General features: G+C 36.6%; 1 protein-coding gene, 1 long non-coding RNA gene and 1 pseudogene across 2 annotated transcripts in view; 2 read left to right on the forward strand and 1 right to left on the reverse strand.

Annotated features, from left to right (window-relative positions):
• The first annotated feature begins 12838 nt into the window (after positions 1–12838).
• LOC120770712 lies at positions 12839–15461 on the forward strand (annotated as a pseudogene).
• Positions 15462–19818: 4357 nt separating this feature from the next.
• LOC120771534 lies at positions 19819–20083 on the reverse strand. Its single transcript, XR_005704976.1, has 3 exons — positions 20043–20083; positions 19923–19953; positions 19819–19868 (listed from the first exon to the last, which is right to left on the reverse strand). It is a non-coding gene; the product is annotated as an uncharacterized LOC120771534 (long non-coding RNA).
• A 2654-nt stretch (positions 20084–22737) lies between these two features.
• The window catches only part of LOC120770318 (nephrin), a 91591-nt gene continuing 91498 nt past the window's right edge, over positions 22738–22830 (forward strand). Inside the window, exon 1 of the mRNA XM_040097697.1 lies at positions 22738–22789. The gene's annotated coding sequence lies outside the window, so the exon portion shown is untranslated. The remainder of the gene's footprint in view (positions 22790–22830) is intronic.

Raw genomic sequence — 22830 nt, forward strand, 5'->3', positions numbered from 1 at the left:
CTCGACGTCGAACCTTCCTTGTGTTTGTTGGTGTGCGTTTTTTGGTGCACAGAGGCGTGTGCGAATCTTGGCTGCAACAAGATAGTGGTCCGAGTCGATGTTAGGACCTCGGAGCGCACGCACATCTAAAACACTGGAGACGTGTCTTCCATCTATCACAACATGATCGATCAGGTTGGTAGTTTTTCGATCCGGAGACAGCCATGTAGCTTGATGAATCTTTTTATGCTGGAATCAAGTACTACAGATAACCATATTTCGGGCCCCGGCGAAGTCGATCAGCCTTAACCCATTTGGGGATGTTTCGTCGTGGAGGCTGAATGTACCGACCGTAGTGCCAAATATACCTTCTTTACCCACCCTGGCGTTAAAGTCGCCAAGCACGATTTTGACATCGTGGCGGGGGCAGCTCTCATAAGTGCGCTCCAAGCACTCATAAAAGACATCTTTGGTCACATCGTCTTTCTCTTCCGTCGGGGCGTGGGCGCAAATCAGCGATATGTTGAAGAACCTCGCTTTGATGCGGATTGTGGCTAGACGTTCATTCACCGCCGTGAATGATAGTACTCGGCGACGGAGTCTCTCTCCCACCACTAATCCAACACATATACATTACATTCTACAGACACAGCACTAAATTAGGTGATAGCAGAGATCGGAAAACATCTTTAGGTAAAACACGCACTCTTAGCCTTCCCTGATATATAAGGCGTTTCCAATAACATCCATCTTAAGGCCACACTGAGCGGAAGTTAAAATCAGGACATCTCGGAATCTCTTGTGAAATTGAGTGAGTAGATGCTTATGGTGTTCAGATCCGGTCCGGTGTTCAGATCCGCAAAAAGAGATGCACCTCAAGGAGGTGTCTTATCTTGTTGTAGTCTACAGACATATGATTTCCGTATTACAATAAAAGCTCAGAAAACCATGTACCAACATAGTGACACATACATATATCGATTTCTATATGTAGTATTAGCTGATGTAATGAAATTAAAATTAACTGAAGAAATAATAATAATTAGCAGGAAAAGGACACCAAGTTTCGTGTAACAGCAAATAATCTTGAAATATTTTGGTACTTTATATTACTTTATAAAAGGTTGATTTAAAAAAAGAGTTTGCAGCAACATTGTTTTCCATTTTTGTTTCTAATTTTCCGTTAATTTTGATTTTATTAAACAGTATTTTGGCAGAAGAGCTTGAAGCTTTGGTTATGTTTAATGTAATCCATTGTAGTACATTAGGCTACACCACATAATTTCAAGGTTTTCTTCGACTTTATTGTAGTTAAGAGCTGCATTCTTTGTAACAAAAATTTTAAAATGCGATTGACACACATATGATTCCTGTAGCATAAAGGGGTCATACACGACACACATGTGCGTTCGATCTGTATGAATTCGTTTCGCCCATACACGGCACACAATTCTATTTTGCGTTCGTTCTTCACATAGTGAACATAGATAATATGATACGAGACTCTCGTATTGGCTCTCATTTTTCTCTTAAACGCGTTCCCTGATTATTTGAAAGCGATGGAGATCAGGGAATTGCGAACAGCTGATATAAGAAAAGGCGGGATGCCAGAAATAAACAGCTATAATTAACTGACAAAATCAGTGTGAAATGAAATTTCATTAAACTTTGCGAACATAAATGTTTATGTAAATTAGTTAATGATTTTGCACTTTAACATTTATATATGCATTTTCAAAGTGTTTAATTTAGTGTTTTGTATAATTTAGCGAAAATTTCAATAATAAAAAAGTTTGTGGTCAGAATATATATCCAATATATATGTAAATTATATTTTAAGCTTTAGCGATTAAGTATATACATATATGTATTGAATAGATTTATCTCGAATATGTGATGTTTTTATAAATTGTTTTGTTTTTATGTTTAGTACTTATTTTAAATAGTTACATTAACTATTCAAAATGTATTTACATATCTGCGTACTTATTAGTATTAGCATACAAATTGTAATATTTTTTATCAATTGTTTTGGTTTTTCATGTTTATATATATAAGGGGTATTCTTTGCTCTTGCAAAACCCGGTGCACGGTGCAAGAATTGCAGATTTACAACGGCACAACAACAAACACACGCAGAAAAATATTTGCAAGGGCTGTAAAATATGTCAGACCAAAACCTATGTATATTTGCGTGCAATGTCACGCAAAAATATAATTGCAACCCTGTTGTAGTTGCCACTTTACATAAAGACATATTACGTCGTTAAATTGTTGAGGAAGATAAGTTTTAAATGGATTTTATTATTTCTATTTAAATTTTAAAGATTTGTTACATTTTTTTTCTTAAAAATGTATGCAGAAGGTGCGCCAATTCACAATAGCCATGCTTAATAGTCATTCACAACAAATTGACCGAATTAGCCATTCATATATCACTAGATTCTGCAATGGGTGCTCTCGCGCTCTTGTATATTTCGGTATAGTATTTTTGCAATCTGCAATCTTGCAAGAGCAAGAGAATACCCCTATAGTAGTGTGAAAAGTGCAAAATTCCCAAAAGTAAATATAAAATGCCCAATCTAATATTTTTCAGCAGTGGCGTCATTGGGAAATGTTATAAAAAATGCGAGTTTTGACAGCTCTCTCTCGAATCAAATAGTTTCGTATCATCTTATCCATGCAGTGAACATGTGCGACAGGCAAGCTGAACATTTCTTGGAATTTATTTCTAATGTAGCACTTTTATCTATTTCTTTGTATTTTGTTAACAAGTTATTCCAACTTTTATTTTTCTCAATTTGATTTTTATATTTATCACTTTTCGTATGCCGAATTGCCAATTAATTTTTTATAAGATCAATAAATTCTGATACGAAATCTTTATTAAGGGGGGAGCCTGCTTCAGAAGCTTCAAACAATCTATTTTTTTTTGCTTAAATCTCTTCAAAAATTATCTAGGAATATGTCCCCTAAGTTATAGATGGGAATTCGAAATATTATCGAAGCTAGAAGGGAAATAGGACCGAGCGTCTAGCAGATAGATGAGCGCTTGAGCAGAAAGCGAAAACTTTGTCGCGCGATTTCTCGGTTTTTCATTTTTATGATTTTTCTTAATTGGCGGGCAGGATAGAAAAAAAACTAAACGTCCTATGGAATTAGGGCAAAGTTTATTATCATTGGCATACAATTATCTTCAATTTAAACTAAAAAAAATTAAGAGGAGTCGAGTTTGAACATGTTTTTAAACAACATAAAGTAAAATTTTTTTGGTCAAAAACCACCTTTTTCAATTTTTAAAAATTTTTTTAAAATTTTACATTTTTTTTAAATTTTCTTAGTTTAACTAGAAGATAAATTATTGAAAAATATGAATCTCAAAGATTTCGTATCCAAAAATTTTGTGAAAGATGTTCAAATATATAACTATAAAGCCTAGAAATTTCGCTTGAATCAATTATTTCTTTCCCTCCCAAAAAACTTGCCATTGTTCTTCCGCGATCTTCACTGTTTCGACACGAGAGAAATAAGATTTTGTGTGCACACAGCGCCATACACGACACACATGTGCGCACACCGATTGTAAAAAATCAAACATTTATGCGAACATGGATCGGAATGCGCACAAGCCCATTCACGAGTAAACCGCCCCGCCCCCCCACACACGAGTGCGCTGTAAAAAACAAACAAATGGAGAATGAGTTGAGAAAATACACCAAAACCAATACCTGACTGCATGATGAGCAACGGCACTCAAAGCCCTGGCAGCATGTTCCTAGAAACGGATTTATCCTGGAAAACGCCGACCATTAGCGGATCTAGCGAAGCTGACCCCTTCAAACGTGCACCAAGATTGATGCGACCACCAAAACAGGCGCTGATTGTTGAAAAACCTGTAAGAGCGAGGTCGTCACCACCTGCGCTGCAAGACAACACGCCTCAATCGGAACCAACGCAACCGAAGGGGGACATTATGTCTGAACTAGGGGACATGATCATGAGGATAACAAAAGCAATGAAACTGCTACGTGACCTACTTACTTCTGCGACGAGACTCCACGCACGCGCCCAAAGTGAGTACAACAGAGTAAAGGAAAGCAGACGAAATGTCCCCCCTAAGGCTAACAGGAACAGACTCAACGCTGAAAAGACCCCGCGCCAAGCCAGCCAAGAGTAAGTCCAAAAGAGGAGCACCGCGGGCAAGAGGAATGAATGAAACATTCCTACAAAAGAACGGAAGGAAAAGGAAACAGGTGAAACGAAAAGCCCGATTAAAAAGGCTGCTTTTGCTCCACGTCCGAGGTCCGATGCAATTATCATTGCGCGCACTGGAAACATGACGTACAGCGATATGCTTAGAACTGTCAAAAAGGAAGATGCTCTGAAAGAGCTTGGCGAGAACGTTTCGCTGATCCGGAAAACGGTAAAAGGCGAAGTACTGCTTGAAATGAAGAAGGTCCAGATGAAAAACACGGGAGCATATGAAAGGGAGATATGCAAGGTTCTAGGCGACCAAGCGCAAATAAGAGCCCTAACCCACGAGTTATCGGTGGAGATCAGAGACCTAGACGAAATAACCACCAAAGAAGACATAGCGGTGGCAATACGCTCACAAATTAAAGAGCTGAGTTCCTTTGACGTAAATGCGATGAAAACCATCAGGCAGGAATAAAATAAATATATAATTTTAAATCGGCCATTGAGATTGGTTCTGACTGATCCTTTATTTGTATAATATTTCACCGTATACACATGTACTTCAATATTGAATACATTACACTTAAACTGTACAAGTGTTACAAGTGGTAACTTGTTACTCGGCAGTCGATAATGATAAAGTGACCTCGAGGCTATTGTTCCAGTTGCTTATATAGGCTATGTTTATCGCTGCTCATACATACTATTGAGATGCTTGTTGTTTACTAGTAAATAACTATTTGGGTTGTTATTGTTTGTTGTACTGATAGTGCGCTTCTATTGTTCTAAGATAAAGTTGATTTGATGATTTTTTTTTAATGTTTACTGAAACATAAGGTTGTGGTTAAAGGTTAAAGTATTAACTCTCCCCTCTCTTGTGAAAAATAGATCTCCTGATCTATACTTGAGTCTTGGGTAGATGAGTCATTCCTACACGTTCTATGGTAGCGTTGTAGTTTCTCAGATATACAGTTTCTTGATAAATTATATATAGTTTGAATATTACAAATATACTTAATCCTAGGACTACAAGTACTCCTATAGTTATGAACATATTCCTGATTTGGTGTTCTTCAAATGGTATTAAATTTATTTAATTTTTAAATGTTGTAAAATTGATATTCGTTTTCTGATTCCAATATTTCAAGAATGTGAATTCTTTCGTTGCCATTAGCTATAATATAATCTTTAATTTCTTGTTCCTGGTTGTGGAATACTTCTGAGTCCATAATAATTGTTTCATTAAATTGGATTAAATTGAATCCTTCAATTGATTTTTCGTTTAAAATATGTTTTCCTTGTAATATGACATTACCATGTCCTAAATCTATAATAGGTGCGTTATTTTCTTGGATAACATTACAATGGGCTTTGTAACCTTCGATTATTGGTATTGTACAATTGTCATTAGGTTCTTGTTTACAAATATATTTACTTAAATTATTTTTACATTTAGTAGAGGTTAATATTATTTTATCTTCACATTTACTTACGATTTTATTCATATCCACAATGCCTTAGGCAGGATAGGATAATGGAGTAACTTTGTATGTTGTGCGTTTCTTTTCAATGACTGGATATTTATAAATTGCAATGAAAGTGTCGTCAAATCTACCTACATGTGTGTCTGCATATTCGAGTATATCAATAATGGGTGTACTAGTTTGTTCCTTTTCTAATATCCTTTCAATCTCGTCCGTATTTATTGCTGCTGAATAAAAATTTCCGTATAATTCTTGCAATATAACTTTTTGTTTAATCATCCCAATATTAAATGTTTTCATCATTATTTCTGAGGTTGTCCTTGGGTACGATCTTCCCCTCCGTTGTTAAAATTGTGTCCTCACGATTCTCTTGTGGTTTGCAAAAATTGTTGCTCTTTCTAATGCATTTTGTTCACTTTTTTTTATCACAATTTGTGTTTAAATTGGTTCAGTGGAGCGATGACATCTTTAATTCTGATTGACGAGGATGATTCCTGCGAGTGTATTGAGTTGTTCGTAGTTACGTTTACTTGATGGCTGAGTGCGTCGGCTACTACATTTAAATCTCCTTTAATATATTTAATTTTTGCTCCGTATTCTTCTATAAAATTTTTCCATCGTTTTAATTTTGAATTTGGGTTGTCCTCTGATATTGAAAAAATTAGGGATTGATGATCGGTGTAAATAGTAGTATTACTAGTGAGACCATACAGATAATTCCTAGGTTTCTTGAGTGCCCAAACGATTGCTAACATTTCTTTTTCATTTTTTGAGTAATTTTGTTGAATGCTATAGGTTTCTTGTCTTGTGACAATACAGCTCCAATCGCATGATTGCTTGCGTCTGTAGTCAAATCAAATCCTTTTCCAAAATCTGGTTGGAATAATTCTATTTGTTCTTTTAGTTTATTTTTTAGTGTTTCACCTGCTTTAAGTGCTTCGTCATCTAATTTTACATGTACTGAGCTACTTTTATTCTTTGAAATTTTACCATTCTTTCCTCGTAGGTAGAGTGTTAATGGTTTCGTTATGGATGCAAATCCTTTTATAAATCTTCTATAATCTGAGGTCATTCCCAAGAAAGATCTTAAGTCTTTCAAATTTGTAGGGGTTTTGTACCTATCTACAGCTTCTATTTTTCCTGGATCTACTGTAATTTTACCGTTTTTAATTATGTATATGTATGTCCTAAAAATTCTGTCTGTCTTTGAAAAAATTTTGACTTTTCATCCAAGATTTTCATGTTGGCTGCGTGTAAAGTGTGTATTATATTGGTGATATCAGTTGTTCAGGGTTAGCTGAATATATTAGGACATCATCTATATACACGTATGCGCATACTCCTATGAATGGTCTGAGGATGTCGTCAACGCATCTTTGAAAGATAGACGGTGCGTTTTTCAGTCCAAATGGTAGTCGTAGAAATTCATTCTTCTGCACCACTATCAATTAAAAGCGTTGGTAACCCATGCCTTAGAATAAAAAATATTCTTCCTGTTCATATTCAATATTTGATTGTTGATCGTGTGTAATTTCTACTTTACTTTCTTAAATGGATTTTGATAATTCTGTCGAGGCTGCGGATTTCGTGGTGGTGGTTGCTGATTCTTGTTTTAACCTTGTCTCGTTGGTCTACGGAATATGGTGGATGAATCGATATCTATTGGTTCAACTGGGAGTTGTTGTTGACAAGAATAATTATTCTGATGTCGATTGCTGAAATTATGATTCTGATGATGGTTGTATCGTGGAATGTACTCGAGGTTCTGATGGCGTGAATCATGTTGCATTGTACGGGCGATACTGTAGGCATCTGCTAATGTTGTGTAGGCTCGTGCATAGATGGCAATCTTGATAGCCACACTTCTCAGTCCAGTGACGAATGCTCTGATTGCTTTAGCTTGGATTTCTTGTGTCAATACTTGGACTATTCGTTCTTCCTTGTGTGTCATCTCAATCTTGGATAGCACTACATTCAATGCTTGGTTCAGATTGTCATAATATACATGCAGTGGTACTTCTTTTTGTTGTATTTTCGTCATATCTTCCTCCAGAACGTAGCCTATCGATGATGTCTTGGAAGTTTCTCTTTACGTTGTGGTTAATCAGGATCTGTGCTGCTTTGCCAGTAATTCTTCCTTTGATCATTATTAATGCTTGGGCATATATATTATGTCCTTCGAATTGTCGTATGTCTTCCATTAATGTGGTTGCTACTTTCCTCCAATTCCTGTATTCGTTGTAATCACCATTAAATTGTGTTATTGATTTAAACATATTTAGATCCACTTCTCCTGGTCTGGTGTAAAAACATATTTGTTCTGTTCGTTGTGGAATGGTTGCACTTCTCCTAATTGAAGTTCGGATAACAAAGATCGGCCTCCAGTTGTATTCTTTGAGCGCTGCTTGATATGGTATTCTTCTATGAAAGCGTGTTGTTTGCCAAGGATGGTATATTGATCCTTTACTTTCAATTTCTTGTCGTATCAGGATTTTTATGTGAATCCCTTTTGATTGACGTTGTGTGGGATGATGCAATGGTAAACTTCTTGGATGGTTTAAATGAATCCTTTTTTTTGTTTCCAGGGACTAGGTTCTTCCCTTTCAGGCAGACTGACTAAGGATATTATTGATGATCCTTTTTTTTTGCTGCCCCACGTTGGGCGCCAGTTAATTTATTTACTTGTTAGGAATAAAATAAATATATAATTTTAAGTCAGTCAATGAGATTGGTTCTGACTGATCCTTTATTTGTATAATATTTCACCGTACACACATGTACTTCAAAATTGAATATATTACACTTAAGGAGTTCAAATGGATTTTGCTGATCACATTAGGTTTGCCCCAACATTTTTGTAATCGTAATATAAATCAAAACTAATGTCCATATTAATAGTAATTTAACCGTTTCGTATGCAATCATTAAATTGAATTGTATAATTTTTCAGTTTTTTAATTATCTTTCATGTTTTATTATTATTTTATTAGAACGATTCTTTTCACGATTTACTACCGGATCCATAAAAAAGAGCAAATTCGTTGCTGGAGAAAGACTCTGTCGGCTACTTCTGGCATTCATCCCGGTAGAGGAACATCTAGCCACAATCCGTATCAAAGCAAAAATTTTCAACATATCGCCCCGACGGATGAGAAAGAGCTTGCATCACACCTATGAGAGCTGTTCCCACCACGATGTCAAAATAGTGCTTGGAGACTTTAGCGCTTGGGTGAGCAAAGATGGTATCCTTGGCACAACGATCGGTAAATTCAGCCTCAGTGGTGAAACATCAACAAATGGGTTGAGTCTGATCGACTTCACCGGAGCCCGAAATATGGTTATCTGTAATACTAGATTCCAGCATAGAAAAATTCATTAAGTTACTTGGCTCTCTCCGGATCAAAAAGCCACCAACCAGATCGATCATGTTGTGATAGACGGGAGAAGAAAAGGTTCGACGTCGAGAAACTGCAATCACAACAGACAAACAGTCGATTTTTTAATCGACTTACACTCCTGGTTCTGGATATCCTTTCCGATCCTGATAGGGTGGTGCGTCCTCTGTTCACGGGTCGTTTCAAAGATTTGGTGCTTGGTGAATATCTGGACAGTTGTTGATTTTCTAGGCTTAAAGCCACACTGATAATTTCGAATCAGGTTGTTGACGGAGGTCTTCAATCTTTCACACAGTACCCTCGATAAAATTTTATAGGCGATGTTGAGGAGTTCTTCGCCGAACCCGGGTCTTGGGGAATCGGGTTCACCATATCCTGGTGTTAAGCTTTTACTGCCATTCAGTAGGTTGGGGTTCTACGAGAATATGCTTCGGTCTTGAAACCTTCACCTTGCGACGGAGTCTCTCTCCCACACCGAATTTGTGTTGCTTTATATGGTCACTGAAGTAAATGCCACAAAGACCTACTAGCCTCAGTTCTTGTCCTGCGGTGATGTCAGCGTTTACTCTAACGAAGACATCAATAAGCTGGGAAACGGCGTCTTCCCAATTAAGAGATAGTACATTCTAGGTACATGTATAACCAACAAAAACGTAGAGATGTTGCCTCTTCTCACTTTAGCTCGCCTTCAAACGGATGTTCTTTGGCTACCCAGAGAAGACTTTGTCTAAGACCGGATGTCGTGAGCTGCTTGAGCCATATGTAAAATCTCTTCTGGCCACTCCCAAGTGAATGGCACTTAGAGAACTTTCCTCAGTTGAGGGAACTTCTACACATGACTTCATCCATCACTTTCGCTAATAACATTTTGGAGTTATGAGAGGCATGTAGGCGCTTGTCGTTTGCCACCTTTAATCCTTGACCCACTGCGCCCCACGGATTTTCGTTCACTTTTTTACACAATTCTCTGAAACATGACATTTTGCTCTTTTTAATCGTCTTTTTTAATTCGTTCCGTTTTTTCTTAAATACTTCTCGTAGTCTGTCACAATCTGAGCTGCCTATGTTCGTTGATAACGGCGCCTCGCTTTGTGACTATCACTTCTCAGTGATTCAATTTCACGATTTCACAGTAAGCTGGCTTTCTCTGTGCGATTGTCCTCTTTTTATTCATAGCGGAATCACAAGCTTTGCTAATAGGGTTTCAATCCTCCACCCCTTGCACTGCATCTTTTGATGGCATTTCGCTGTTGCATACTCTTGTTGATACTTATCATTATAGCCAGGTGATCACTCTGGGTATAAATATCGCTCATCCGCCAGCCTATGTATCGATACAGCACTCTGCTGGCAAAAGTTATATCAATAATAGAGCCATGCCCATTTTTCTCAAACGTGTTTTGTCTTCCTGTATTAAGTAGTACTACATCTAGCACAGCAAATGCTTTGAGTAATGCACTACCTCTCAAATTTGTATTTTTGCTGCTCCATTCTAGAGCCCAGGTATTAAAGTCACCTGCAATTATATTATTACCAAGTCGTCAAGTATTTTTTCATATTCAGCATGTGGTATACTCGGCGGCGGATACATATATAGCAGCTGTAGAAATATATGTGGGGTTTAATTTAAAATGAACACACCACGTTTTAGTTTTATAACTTTATTTCTTTCGTACTTTATAATTCAGGCGGTGGCGCGACCGTATTGTACAACGTCTTCTTAACAACTGATGCTTAAACAATATGATTCTTATTCTTTATACAAAAATGGATGATCCATATGGACCGTTACAATGATGGCTGCTGATGGACGCTTCGTCAATTAACAGCAGATTTTGCAGTGTTGCCATCTGAACTACATTATTCGTTCAATGACAACAATGCCTTATGTTCTATATATTATTTCTTCCTACATATATCCCCCATATTTTGGTTCTCTTATAGAATACGCTTCACAGTGGCTAAGTTTTTTTTGTAGGATTTTCATTTTCTGGGTTTTTTTGAGTATTTGATGGTCTGTGTTTGTTCTTCCACTGTTTTTATATGCCTTGCAGGAGGGTTTGTTAACACATTCGCAAAATGACCCTCCTCTCCGCATTTAATGCTTCCAACTTCTACACTTACTCCTGTCTTCCAAATTGCTGCATGCTTTCCCCACATGTCCATATTCAACACATCTGAAACATTTCTTTATTTGTGATTCTGCAGGTTGTCCAGCCGATCTTAATCTTTTCTTAATCCGGTTACTGATTCACATCGTGGCTGACACTTCGGCAGAGCTGATTCACATCACCCTCTCCACACCACCAGTGAAAAACAGCTCATGATGCTTCAAGGGACTCCCAGTGCTGCCCGGTATGCACCGGTCTTATTTACAGCCGCACGTAACATGGTAAACAGACGCTCACCAGGAAGCCGCTCACTTTGTGTCCGTCGTACCTGGATTTTGAACGGTCACCTATATCAGAGAGGCGATAACTACTCGCCTCTGTCGCAGGAGTTTCATCGAATTAGCTGGCTTTTATACCGCATCCTCCACATCATCGTCGGAGATTGCTTATTCGTTGTAACTTATTTCGCAACTAACCTGCTACAGGCCGTCCGGCTGTCCGAACCTGCCGACCCCCCGGTAGGTTGGAGGTCAGCTGAGATGCCTGATCCCGTAAGATCCAAGACCAATGGGGGCTGGTGTGCCGTAAAATAGGGTAACATTGTGTGCATATGTAAGTACTTGATTATATGTTGTTCCTAAAAATTTATTCATAATTGCAGATTGAAATTCTGATGTGTGCAATTCTATAAAATGTGCGTCGCTAAAATGTACACTGCATTGTTAGTGCCTTTGTCAGAATGCGATTCAACAACACCATGATTGCAACAATTATGCTAATTGTTCGTATAAATACAGAAAAGTTGTTTGAAGAAATTAATGGGTATGATTGGCACAATACGTCAGGGCTTTGCGACGAGTCCGTCGGCGGAATGCGTGAAAAATTGTTATTTACCAATGCCTGAAGGTGATAAAACAAAACTTGATATATGAATATATTGATGACATTTACAATAAAGTGGTAGAATGTAAGTTAACAACAATTACTTAATAGTTAAATATCCTATCATTGTTCCAGACGTATACATGTTTATTCTTTAAAGCCGCTGGTAAATTTCTCAACATTGAGGGTGCTGGACTTTATCTACTTCAAAGCAAAATTAACCACTGTTGTGTACCAAAAGCTCATTTGACATTTCAATCCAAATGAGCACCTATACAAGTTGGTGAAGAAATTTATATACCTTACTTGGGTAAGTAAATAAATTTGTAGAAGTAATTGTTTAATTCCCTAAGCTGTAATCACAACTTTTTTGTATATATTTGTAGAAAAATTTCTTTATATTAAGAACTACCATAATAGAGTTCGGTTACTAATTATCGCATAAAAAGGATTTAAAACTGTATGTTCATCAAACTCATTTCAGCTTTTCACCGTTATTTCGTGTGTTTCAAAACTTGAATTACATATGGGCGAAAGTCGTCTATAGTGGTGGAAGTTTATGGTTCACTAGCTGAGCTTATACCATGTGCAGACCAACACTTAATCACACGATTTCGGCTGTTGAATGGATTATCCCACTAATCTTAAAAATTTAGCAAGATTTCGCCATACAAAAATGACCGTTCAAAATCACTTCATCGGAGTGATTTGAAACTGATCCACGCTAAATCTCTCTGTGCGACTCTGATTTTGCGCCATCTACTTGTCAGGATTGGAAATCTATTACATTATGACAGCTGATTTATACACTTCCCTGCAAGACGGAGGTAACAGATTGCACAAACACATTGAAACATTTTCAGCTGTTCACTAACACTGTTACATTTTCTGGAATTTTCAATTGAATGGGAGAATACGTACAAGTAAGTAAGATAGAGAAAAACTATCGACATTCTAAACATATTGTAATATTAACTTGCTAGAATAGGAGAGACGAATGCCCAATTTTTCAAGAAGAAGAAAACGAAAAGCGCAGTTTATTTTGGATTTTAAAGAGGTAAGTTCGTTACTTGATAATTTGATACTTTATAATTAATTTATATTATTTATATATACATATGTATATTTTTTTTTTTTTTTTTTTTATATTTTTTTATTTTTTTTTTTTTATTTTATTTTTTTTTTTTTATTTTATAAAAGCTTACATAATAATACAATTATTATACAAACTTAAGAAAATACGCAGCACTAGCATTATGGGCTATCGGCCGAACATATGTATGTATATTATTAATTTCTTTTGTATAGAGAAACTAAAAGGATTAACTAGGAGAAAAAGGTAAGCATTGTGAATTGAATGTTGTGTGTATAATTAAAAATTTTAATATTACAGAAAACATTTGGAGGATTCAAGTATATTGGGTACAACAAACAAATAAGAGAGTAAGTTTTAAATTAGTAAAGCTAAATAGCGCATATTTATTTCAAATAGTTGCTATAGATTATGCATTTTTGTGAAATATGTAATTTGTACTTTATATCTACATATATATGTATGTATATACATACATACATGTGTAAATGTAAAAAATTTAAAATCTAAATTGAAACGAGTTGTGCGGTTACAATTATAATTGTGCCGACTTTAGAATACCGTCCCACGATTTCGGGAATAAAATGGGTATTGTCGGATTGAGGAGGTTTTTCAGAATTAGTGAAGTGCTAGTGAACATAAAAAGCGAAATATATGTAAGTGTAAAATTAATTTACACCAGAAAACTTCTTGATCATTTCATAAGCGATTTTTTATATGAAGTTTTTGCTTTTTTGAGAGCTGGAAACCCACCTTTAAACGCAAATATCTCGAATATTTAAATTCTTGAACTGGATAACCTCCTCCATAATTAAAAATGTTCATTTGTTCGTCCAAGATATCTGTTCGCATGCAGAATATCTAAAATTGTTTAAAATAAAAACAACATTAGTGTTTCATCATAAACATACATATACGCATTTCTGCTCCTAAGCAGGATTTTAAAAATTAAATTAAAATTAAACTTTTTCAAGCTTCAAGCAAATGAGGAGTGTCTTTTCAAAAAAGGATATTTACATTTTAATTTTTTTAAACTATTTATATAGTCTTTTCTTTAGTGCTGAAATACACAACTTCTTTACTTGGATGTTGATCTCAAAAAGATATGTCGCAAGTAAAAAAGGGTTAAATTATGTGTCCTAAACAGAAATACTATTTTTCGGTAAATCAGTAAATATTTCCCTTATAATGTTTTCTCATTTTACAAAAATTAATTAAGAAATAGATATTCTCTTTTAAAAAGACACTTCTCAACTATATTTTCCTCCTGTAATATACTATTTGTAAGTATTTACAAATCAAAAATCTTTATCAAAGTAATATTTGTTGCTATATTGTATTTTTTAATTAAACGACCACTTAATATTTTTAATTTTATATAATAATTATATAATATTTTTTTTTTTTAGTTTTCGACGTGGATCCTATCAATCAGTTAAGTTTTAGTTTTAAATAATGAATAAGAAAACCTTTTCAAACCTCTTTGCGCTCCTCCAGCAGAACCATCAGAAATTGTGGTACCGTCACCATCGTCTGGCGGCCATGCAGGTATAATGTATTAATATATAAATATATTAGTATTTGTTTTATAAAAATACATTTATGTTTTTCAGATATAATCCAGAAGCTGAATGCTATTGAGACCCGTCTCACTGCCATTGAGAAGTCCCTAACAGACAAAGTAAGTAACGCAGTATTACAGTACCAAATTAAAACAGAAGCTAATTTTTATATTTTAATTTTCTAGATGCCAGTGAAGGCCGAGGTGCAGGCGCAAAGTAAATTATTGCGCAAATGCCGCGTCATAGCGGCAAAGACGCACCATTCAATTAGCCGCATCACCGGTGATTTGGAGGACGAGCATTACGTGGAGCTCGCTTCGAAACTGCCCATGTCATCGGAAGAGCACGTGCGCTTCGTGGAAGACAAACTTTCCCAAAAGGAAAGCACGGATGCTATGGTAAATATTTCGTTTTTAAATATTATGCGATTGTAATATAATTTACTGTAATTTTTTTTTACAGATGCGGCTAATATTGAAATCAAAGGGCGCAAAAGGCAGTGTGGACGGCGTACTTCGTGGTTTGTTTTCAGACGATGTAATCATTATTTCCTGACAAGGATAAAAGCAGTATATGTGGGGAGCTCCGGAGATTTGTGGCCTTAAGCCACAATCGTTTTAAACAGAAGAAACATAAACTAAGGGCTAAACTAATATAAGTTTTATTATTATTACTTATATATATTAGTTTTAAGTTGTAAATATTAGTTTTAAGTTGTACATATTAGTTTTAAGTTGTATATATTAGTTCTAAGTTGAAGTGTCTAATTTTACTCTTAAAAATATGAATTTTTACAATTATAATTTTTATACTCAAATAACTTGTATATAATTTTTCTGCCGAATGCAATAATAATAGGCATATTATTAATTTAATTAATATCTGATTTTGATTTTATTATTAAATAAAGCAAAATAATTAAAAAAATGACTTTTATTTAAAATAATTGAATTTGCTAGAAGTAACAAATGGGTAACAGAAATGCTTGTTCCTGCTAACATGATTACATGTTAAAGGTAACAAACTGATAACCAAAATAATAACACTAACAGATATTCGGGTAACAAATACTTTTTGTTATCAATAACACATAGGTAAGCTTTGCGCTAACGAAAGAATTTGTTACCCGTAACATACTGTGAAGAGATTTGCTAACAAATGTATGTATTCTTTTAGAACAAGGCAGCATGCGATATTTGCCATTGGTTAGAGCGAGATAACCATTGAACATTAAATAGCTATGTGTTACTTTTTTCCCACTCTCTGAACAAAAGTAACAAATATTTTAACGAATGCAAAAGTGAACAATAACAACTCGTTTACACGTTTGCTAACAACTACCCGTCTTGCAGGGTTCTTCTTAATTGGCGTAGAAACAGCTTAAGCGATTATAGCCGAGTTAACAACAGCGATTATACACTACAAAGGCGAAAAAATGTAAACAAACAAATTTTTAATTTCTAATTTCTGCTGAAAATCGACTTCCCAAATGAAAAAATGCGTCCATTATTTTTATTATATGGAAAATATTTAAAAGAATACGGCTTTTATTACGAAATACTATATGACAATGTTTTCTTTTGATAAATATTGAGTGATGTAAATTATTGAATGGCAAAAACTGCCGTTTTTAATCAAAGGACCATAAATCTTTCGCAGAACCTTTTTTTTGGGTCGGAAACCGAATATACCCGTGCTAAGGCATGCCTGTCGTAAGAGGCGACTAATATCCTGGCTACCGGTCCAGAGCTGTATGGAAGCTCAACTGGTAGTAGCTTTGGCTACGAGGTCTGACCGGAGACTTAATTCTGGTACCACGGGGAGCAGTTGCCCTTGTAGGTAACTCCAATCTGCTCATTGGGTTTGGCCCTTTGTGGAGATTCGTGGTGGTTGTGGTTAAAACCCAAATGCGGGAAGAACTGACCTTGTCAGTTGAATGTGGAGTTGCATTGCAACCGGGTGCCGGACCCAAAGCACGGCAGAGGTTTTAGATGGGCCTCGAACCCTACCAAGGTGGTTAGTGTGTCCATGCCACACTGCCAATTGGTACTGAAAATGCTTAGCATTCTCAGGGCGCTGATCAACGCATTATTTTGGTCCGCTGTGCTTTTGAGCGCCGTGGAGTAAGGTTGTCGTCAGCAGGTACCCACGTTAAACACACCGCATGTTGTCAACAGTGACGTGGGTGCCTAGTCCCGAGTACGACGACTGTTTGTTTGATGACAGGAGATATTTCATCTTGCCCTCGTTCACTGCCAGACCCATTTTCTGTGCTTCCTTGTCCAGCCTGGAGAAAGCAGAACTAACGGCGCGGGTGTTGAGGCCGATGATATCAATATCATCGGCATACGCTAGCAACTGTAAACTCTTATAAAAGATTGTACCTGTTCAATTAAGTTCTGCAGCTCGAATTATTTTCTGAAGTAGCAGGTTGAAGAAGTCGCACGACAGGGAGTCGCCTTGTCTGAAACCTCATTTGGTATCGAACGGCTCGAAGAGGCCCTTCCCGATCCTGACGGAGCTTTTGGTGTTGATCAACGTCAGTTTACACAGCCGTATTAGTTTTGCGGGGATACCAAATTCAGAAATCGCGGCGTAAGGGCAGCACCTTTTCGTGCTGTCGAAAGCAGCTTTGAAATCGGCCAAGAGGTGCTGTGTGTCGATTCTTCTTTCACAGGCCTTTTCCAAAATTTGGCGCATGGTGAATATCTGGTCGGTTGTTGATTTTCCAGGTCTAAAGACACATTGATAAGGTCCAATCAGTTTGTTGACGGTGGGCTTTAATCTTTCACACAATACGCTCGATAGAACCTTATATGCGATGTTCAGGAGGCTAATCCCACGGTAGTTGGCGCAGATTGTGGGGTCTCCTTTTTATGGATTGGGCATAGCACACTTAAATTCCAATCGTTGGGCATGCTTTCGTCCGACCATATTTTACAAAGAAGCTGATGCATGCACCCTATTAGTTCTTCGCCGCCGTGTTTTAATAGCTCGGCCGGTAGTCCGTCGGCCCCTGCCGCTTTGTTGTTTTTGAGGCGGGCAATTGCTATTCGAACTTCTTTCATGGTCGGGTAATGGAACGTCTGCTCCATCGTCATCGATTGGGGAATCGGGTTCTTCTTCTCCTGGTGTTGTGCGTTCACTGCCATTCAGCAGGCTGGAGAAGTGTTCCCTCCATAATTTAAGTATGCTCTGGGCATCAGTGACTAGATCACCTTTGGGGGTTCTACAAGAGTATGCTCCGGTCTTGAAACCTTCTGTAAGCCGCCGCATTTTTTCGTAGAATTTTCGAGCATTACCCCTGTCGGCCAGCTTATCAAGCTCTTCATTCTCACGCATTTCGGCCTCTTTCTTTTTCTGTCTGCAAATGCGTCTCGCTTCCCTCTTCAACTCTCGGTATCTATCCCATCCCGCACGTGTAGTGGTCGATCGTAACGTTGCGAGGTAGGCAGCCTGTTTTCTCTCCGCTGCGACACGGCACTCCTCGTCGTACCAGCTGTTCTTTTGCACTTTCCGAAAACCAATGGTTTCGGTTGCAGCTGTACGTAAGAATTTGAAATGCCGTCCCACAGTTCCCTTTATACCGAGTTGTTGACGAGTGCTCTCAGAGAGCAGGAGTGCAAGCCGAGTAGAAAATCGTTCGGCTGTCTGTTGTGATTGCAGCTTCTCGACGTCGAACCTTCCTTGTGTTTGTTGACGTGCGTTTTTGCTGCACAGAGGCGGGTGCGTATCTTGGCTGCAACAAGATAGTGATCCGAGTCGATGTTAGGACCTCGAGCGTACGCACGTCTAGAACACTGGAGACGTGTCTTCCGTCTATCACAACATGATCGATCTGGTTGGTGGCTTTTCGATCCGGAGACTGCCAGGTAGCTTGATGTATCTTCTTGTGCTGGAATCTAGTACAACAGATAACCATATTTCGGGCCCCGGCGAAGTCGATCAGCCTCAACCCATTTGGGGATGTTTCGTCGTGGAGGCTGAATTTACCGACCGTAGTGCCAAATATACCTTCTTTGCCCACCCTGGCGTTAAAGTCGCCAAGCACGATTTTGACATCGTGGCGGGGGCAGCTCTCATAAGCGCGCTCCAAGCGCTCATAGAAGGCATCTTTGGTCACATCGTCCTTCTCTTCCGTCGGGGCGTGGGCGCAAATCAGCGATATGTTGAAGGAACTCGCTTTGATGCGGATTGTGGCTAGACGTTCATTTACCGGAGTGAATGATAGTACTCGGCGACGGAGTCTCTCTCCCACCACGAATCCAACACCAAACTTGCGCTCCTTTGTATGGCCACTGTAGTAAATGTCACAAGGACCTACTCTTCTCTGTCCTTGTCCCGTCCATCGCATTTCTTGGACGGCGGTGATGTCAGCCTTTATTTTCGCGAGGACATCAACCAGCTGGGCAGCGGCACCTTCCCAATTAAGGGTCCGGACATTCCAGGTGCATGCCCTTATCTCGTAGTCCTTATTTCGTTTGCCATGGTCGTCATCAAAAGGGGGTTTCTCTTCCGAGGCTGTCGCTTTCTTTTCATTGGGGTGTTTTTTACGTGGCGGGTCCCAAACCCAGCGCACAACCCTAAGCAGGGGATGTTTCGCCTTCTCACATTAGCTCGCCTTCGAACGGATGTTCTTAGGCTACCCAGAGGATACTTGGTCAAAGACCGGAAGTTGTGAGCTGCTTGAGCCATGTGTAAAAGAATCGTTTCTGGCCACTCCCAAGTGAATGGCGATCAGAGAACTTTCCTCACTTGCGTGAACTTCTACACATGACTCCATCCTCCATTAATTAATTTTACACTTACATATATTTCGCTTTTTATGTTCACTAGCACTTCACTAATTCTGAAAAACCTCCTCAATCCGACAATACCCATTTTATTCCCGAAATCGTGGGACGGTATTCTAAAGTCGGCACAATTATAATTGTAACCGCACAACTCGTTTCAATTTAGATTTTAAATTTTTTACATTTACACATGTATGTATGTATATACATACATATATATGTAGATATAAAGTACAAATTACATATTTCACAAAAATGCATAATCTATAGCAACCATTTGAAATAAATATGCGCTATTTAGCTTTACTAATTTAAAACTTACTCTCTTATTTGTTTGTTGTACCCAATATACTTGAATCCTCCAAATGTTTTCTGTAATATTAAAATTTTTAATTATACACACAACATTCAATTCACAATGCTTACCTTTTTCTCCTAGTTAAGCCTTTTAGTTTCTCTATACAGAAGAAATTAATAATATACATATGTATATATAAATAATATAAATTAATTATAAAGTATCAAATTATCAAGTAACGAACTTACCTCTTTAAAATCCAAAATAAACTGCGCTTTTCGTTTTCTTCTTCTTGAAAAATTGGGCATTCGTCTCTCCTATTCTAGCAAGTTAATATTACAATATGTTTAGAATGTCGATAGTTTTTCTCTATCTTACTTACGTATTCTCCCATTCAATTGAAAATTCCAGAAAATGTAACAGTGTTAGTGAACAGCTGAAAATGTTTCAATGTGTTTGTGCAATCTGTTACCTCCGTCTTGCAGGGCTATTGGGGTATGAAATGCTTAAATGTACCGTGCGATTCTGTAACTTGAGACAGTCTCAAGTCTCTAAATTTGAGATTTTAAGTTAGAGACAATTTGTGAGACTTGAGATGATATTGCTATTCTGTAAGTGACAGTCACAAAATCTATTACATTTCATTATTCAGAGATGTTTTTACACTTGAATGAAAATAAATATGTCGATAACAAATATTAAATTTTCTATAACATAGTCAAAAACATAATTATCAATGAAAATAAAAATATATGTTGACTTTGTTTCATAATATTTACGAAATTTATGTAAAATTTGATTTATTTTTAACCTTTTCGTGTTTGAGTTGCTTACAAAATATAAAGAAACGACAATCGATTAATATCTATGATGATCTCTATTCAGTATATTCAAAATGGCAGACAAGAGTTCTTTTTAGTTTTGTGACATGCTAACTACCAGGTCTCAATATTTTGAGACTAACGCTAGAGACTGTTTAGGGAATAGTAACTAGTCTCAAATTGAGACTTTGCCTCAAAATGTCTCAAATAGAGACTAGAGACTGGTTACAGAATCCCGCTAGTAATCTAATCCCTATAATTTTCGGTCTGAACATGGTATTACGGACTAAAAGTGGCGTGCACGATTTAAAAGTGGTGATTTTGCCTAAATAGACTAAGAACGTCCTGGCCACCTTACTCGATAAAGGTTGCTACAAATATTAGAAATCCTCATAGAATCTTTGGGAGTCACTCAGGCAGCTATATCAAAACATTTATATGCTGTTTGAACGCAATAGAAATAACTCAGTTTTGCGTGTTTGTGACTGGTGATGGATCCATTACGGCAATTATAAACGCAAAACTTATAGGTGAAACTTAACCAATCAGCCAAAGGCGAATTTCTATGATTTATTTGAATTGCTCAGTACTAATAGTTCTAAATTAATTAAAAAAATTATTGTTAAATTAGCTTACAAACGCAAAAATTGTGTGAATATTAAGAATTAGTAAATTGATTTAGTATTGTAAATTATACAAAGTATAACAATATAAATTATATATAAACCATATACCATACCCACTTTACCAAGAAAATAATGTTAATATAGTAAACACCATACATAAATGTTGCCAAACAATTGATTGTAAAAAAGAAAATTTAGTTTGTGATTTATATATAAATGTTAATATTTAAAAGTTAATCTATAACAACTACTTAAAATTTGTAAAAATGATTGCAAGGAAAATTCAGTTTGTAATGTACATATGTATGTACTTATATGCAAATGTAAAAATGTAAAATAAAAATTTTAATTGTTTTATTTAAAGGAAAATTATTGATACGATAGGTTAGATAGATAGATAGATAAGGTTAATAATGTTATAACCTATGAATAACGAAACAAATGACCCATAGCAAGTGTCGCGATGACGATTGCACCAGTTTTCTGTGACCAATGAATAACCAAACAAATTACCTATAGACCAGTTTTCTGTAACACATGGGTGACCATAACAATAGCGAAACAAACTATTTTCAGCAAAAGATGGCTAACGAAACGGATGCGCAAAATCAATGAGGGAGAGCGAGTAAGCTAATCACACCGATGTTTAATGAAAGAGGAGAAATGGTTACTTTTTTGCCGAGGCTAGAACAAAAATAACTTAACGGATAACTAAGGCATTATTGCCCACAGTAGTATATTCGAATAGTATTAATCGGTTGGTAATAATTGGCTTTCAGATTGTTCGAATGGTTTTAAGAACCCTAGGTCACATATATCTATGTATATACATATAAAAATTACGTCACCAGTTTGGTTCAACCTAAAAGGTGGAATAGTTTATATCTCAAATATATTAAAACTAAAACAATTCATAAATAAAAAATGTACTTCTAAACATAAGAATGTTCGCAATATTTACAGAAAAAAAAAATAATTCATTATTTTTTCAATTGACAAATAGTATTTGTATGAATCATTTTTATAATTAAACCTGAAGTACAATCTCTTGGAACCTTATGCCAGAAATTATGTTTTCACCTTTATTTTTATTTTGTATGGCAATGAAAGGGTCTCGTTGAAAAGGTTTACGTTCATTCCACGTACGTAATAACATAATCAGCTAACACGTTAACGTAAGTGTATTGTTTTCGAGTATCCAACACATATCACGAAGTCTCATCCTCTCTTAAAAAATATAAGAGCTTCATTTTCTCTTCATTGTGAAAATACAACAAACACACTTGTTTTACAATACGTGCGTGCATTAAAGTATGTTGTATAGGCATGTGCACAAACTCTTGTGAGCCGAGATGAAATGCGTTGGCTGCAGTAGTGTATACCGAATTTCTCTATTCATGGATTGTTTTCCACCATGCAGAAAATACCATGGTTGTACCCGTATTATGAAAAATGTGTGGTTAGTACATTTTTAGCCCTTATTCGGAATCGACGTTGTGAATTTCTTCTTGTGCACGGCCTGTGTAAATAAACTAAGAAAACACTTATGTGTGTGCATATTACATATATGTAGTTACATACATATGCTT

Source organism: Bactrocera tryoni, chromosome 3 (genome assembly GCF_016617805.1).
Source record: "Bactrocera tryoni isolate S06 chromosome 3, CSIRO_BtryS06_freeze2, whole genome shotgun sequence".
NCBI lineage: Eukaryota > Metazoa > Arthropoda > Insecta > Diptera > Tephritidae > Bactrocera > Bactrocera tryoni.